At 32.3% G+C, this 3,525-nt stretch overlaps 1 protein-coding gene across 4 annotated transcripts in view; it reads right to left on the bottom strand.

Annotated features, from left to right (window-relative positions):
- LOC134221730 (suppressor of lurcher protein 1-like) overlaps positions 1-3,525 on the bottom strand; it is a 430,147-nt gene that overhangs the window by 146,789 nt on the left and 279,833 nt on the right. The window lies entirely within an intron of this gene.

Genomic DNA, 3,525 nt, shown 5'->3' with positions numbered 1-3,525 from the left:
TACTTTCTTCTTCTTCAATATTTCTCCATTCCTACTTCTTCCTTTTCTATCTTATATGTTCCTTTTTACTTCCTCCATCGAGTTTTATATTTCTAGGTCTTTATTTCTTCAACTTTATTCTTTCTTTCTTATTGTTTCTTCATCTTACTCCTTTCTTCATTCAAAATTCTTCGGTTGTCCAACTTCTTCTTTCTGTTTTTCACCTTTTTACATGACTAAATTTGTTCTTCCTCTTTCTCACTTCTTTTTTTCCTTTTGGCTTCCTTTTCATTTACATTTTCGATTTTCCTTCTCTTTTTACTTCAATTTTCTTCTTCTTTTCTACTTTTTTCTATTCCTTCTTTCTTCTTCTTTTCCGACTTTCTTCTCATTTCTTCTTTCTCCTTTTCTTCCTTACTTTCCACTTCTCATTCTATCTTCTTTTCTTCTTCTTCATTACTGTTCCTTCCTCCTTCACAATTTTTTTCTTCTTTATTCTTCCATTTTTCTTCTTCCTTTTTCTCATTCCTTCTAGCTTATTTCAAATCCTTCTTCCATACAATTTCTTCCATCTTCCTGCTTTATTTTACCTTCATTCTTCTGCCTTTTCTATTCCTAATTATCTTAACTTAACTTAACCTATCTTCCTTCTGACCTTTCCTTCTTTTAAATATTTTTTTCATTCTTATACATTATTACTTTTGCTTTCCTTTCTACCATCTTCTATTTTCTTTCTTCTAATTCTTCTTCTTTCTTTTATCTCCTTCTTCTTTCATCCTTTTGCTTTTTATTTTCCTTCTTCCTCTTTCCTTCTTTCCTCTACCTTTTCCCTTTTCTACTTCCTTTTCCGTCTTCCTTTTCTTTGCCCTTGTTCCTTCTTTTCTTTCTTACTTCTTCTCTTTCTTTTTTTTCTTTCATTTTTCTATTTTCTTCCTTCTTCATTAATTCTTCTTTCTTCGCCTTCTTCTTCATCTTTCATTCTTAACCTCTTCCTTCTCTCCTTTCTCCCTTCTCCCTTCCTGCTTTCTCCCTTCTCTCTCTTCTTCCTTCTTCATTCTCCTTCATCTTTCTCAGTTCTTCCTCTCCGTCTTTGCACCTCCTACTTCCTTCGTCCTTTTCTTCCTTATTCCTTCTTGTTTCTCTTCTTCCTTCTCCATTTTCTTTCTTCCTTCATCATGCATCCTTTTCCTTCATCCTTCATCGTTGTTTCTTCTTCTCGCCTTCTTCTCGGTTTGATGAAAAGAAGTTCTTTCCTTCGTAGATATCAATCAAGTTACCTTTCTTCCTTCTTCCTTCTTAGTTTTTCCTTTCCATTTTGGCTTCTTCTATATCTAATCCTTTTTGTCATATTTTCTATTCCGCCTCCTTCCTTTCCTTTCCACGCCTTCCTTATTTTTTCTGAATTTTGTTTAATCCTTCATTAATCTTTTATCTTTTCGTCACTCTTCTTTATTTTAACTTCCTTCCTTTTCGTTCTTGCATCGTTTTCTTCTTCCTTTCTTTTTTTCTTTCATCGCATTCTTTATTTTTCCTTTTCTTTTCTTCTTTCTTTTATCTTTGTTTTACTTCTTTATTTCATTATTTTATTCTTCTTCCGTCATCTTTTTCAATTTTCCTTCTTTTGTTTTTCTCCTTTCCCTCTTTGTTATTTCTCTTTTTCTTTTTCCTATTGTCCTCCTTTATGATTCTTCCTATATTTTCTTCCTTCATCCTACTTCTCTTCAACCTTTCTACTTACTTCTTTCCTCCTACTATCTTCATAGTTTTCATGCATCAATTATCCTGCTTCTACTTTATTTTCGTCTTCTTTTCCTTTTTTTTTTTTCTTTTCTGATTTTCTTTCTTTTCTTCTTCTTCTTCTTTCTTCTCACTTCTTCCATTCTACTTCTTCTTTCTTGGTTCTTTTTGCTTCCTACCTTTTCCTTCGTCCTTCTTCTTCATTAACTCCTCTGTATCTTCTTCCATCTTCTCCTTCACCTTTACGTTCTGATTCTTCCTCTTCATTCTGCTTTTTTCCATCATCTTATTCTTCTTCCTTCTAAATTTCTTATCTTCCTCTATTTTTTTCTTCATTCTTCGAATTTTATCGTCTTTCTACTCTTTTTCCTTTATGCTTTTCTTTCTCCTTACTATATTCACTTCGTTCTTTTACTTCATTATTCAGTAGATTTTTCATTTTCTTCTTCTTCTTCTTTTCATCTTCTTTCTTTTTATCACTCTTCTCTTACTTGAGTCTTTATCTGTGCTTTTCACTTCTTCCTTTATTTTTCTTCCTCCTTATTTTTACTTTAATCTTCTTTCTTCCTTTCCTATTTACTTCTTCCTTCCTGTTTATTATTTCATTATCCTTTTTCCCACCACAAACAAAAGTGTCAATCATTTTCAGGACATATCTCAACTGATTTTCGACAGAATCCTGTCCCATTGTTTCTATTAAAATTGGCAAGATCGGACTATGGGTGTAGTTATGGCAAATTATTATTTAATTATACACGAGAAAAGCTCCATCACCGCTAGGTGAACAATTCTGGTTTTTTTTCTTTCCACTACTTTTTATCTACTCCTCTTTCTTCTTCCTTTTTACCTTTTCTTCTTTTCTCATTTTCTTTCCCTTCTTCTTCCTTCCTTCATCCATCTCTCTTCTTCTTCTATTCCTTCTTCTTCACTCTTCCTTCCTCCTTCCAGATTTTCTCTTTCTTCTTCTTATTCTTCTTCTCATTTTCCATCTACTTGTTCCACATTCCTTCTTCGATATAATTTCTTCCATCTTCCTACTTTATTTTATCTTCATCCTTCTTCCTTTTCTATCGCCTTCTACTTCTTCCTAATTTTCTTAACTTCCTATTTTCCTTCTAACTACTTTTACTTCTTTCTCTATTTTAATTTTTTCCTTCTCCATTCATTATTTTTCCATTTGCTATTGAGTTTTTATTCTTTTTCCTCTTGTCTTCTTTTTCTTTCCTTCCACCATTCTTTCTCTATTTTTTTATTTTCTTTCTTCTTTCTTTATCTTTTTATCTCTCCTCTCTTTCTTCTTTTTGCTTCTTTTCTTCACTTCTTCTCTCTTCCATCTTTATTCTCACTATTCCTCCTTCCTTCTTTCTTATACCTTTTTCCTACTTTCCTCTTCCTCTTCCTTTTATCTTTTTTTCTTTCCTTATCCTTTCTTCTTCTTCTTCCTTCTTCCTTATTCTTCTTCTTTTTTTTCTTTTTTTTTCCTTCCATTCGTTATTTATTATTCTTTATTAATTCTTCTTTCTTTGGTCTTTTCTTCATCTTTCATCCTTCAACCTTGTTTCTTCTCCGTTCTTCCTTCTCCTTCTTCATTCTCCTTTCTTCCTTCTCCTTCTTCCTTCTCCTTTATTATTTTTCCTCTTTCATTCTTCCTTTTTCTTGTTCTTCCTTCTCCATTTCGCCATCTCCTACTTCCTTCATCGTTTTTTTCCTTCGTTCTTTCTTCTTCCTTCTCCATTTTTCTTCTTCCTTTCATGCATCCCTTTTCTTCTTCCTTCATCCTTTTTTCTTCTTCTCGTTTTGATGAAAAGT

Source organism: Armigeres subalbatus, chromosome 1, assembly GCF_024139115.2.
Source record: "Armigeres subalbatus isolate Guangzhou_Male chromosome 1, GZ_Asu_2, whole genome shotgun sequence".
Classification (NCBI taxonomy): Eukaryota; Metazoa; Arthropoda; class Insecta; order Diptera; family Culicidae; genus Armigeres; species Armigeres subalbatus.
This window is presented reverse-complemented; position numbering and strand designations above follow the sequence as displayed.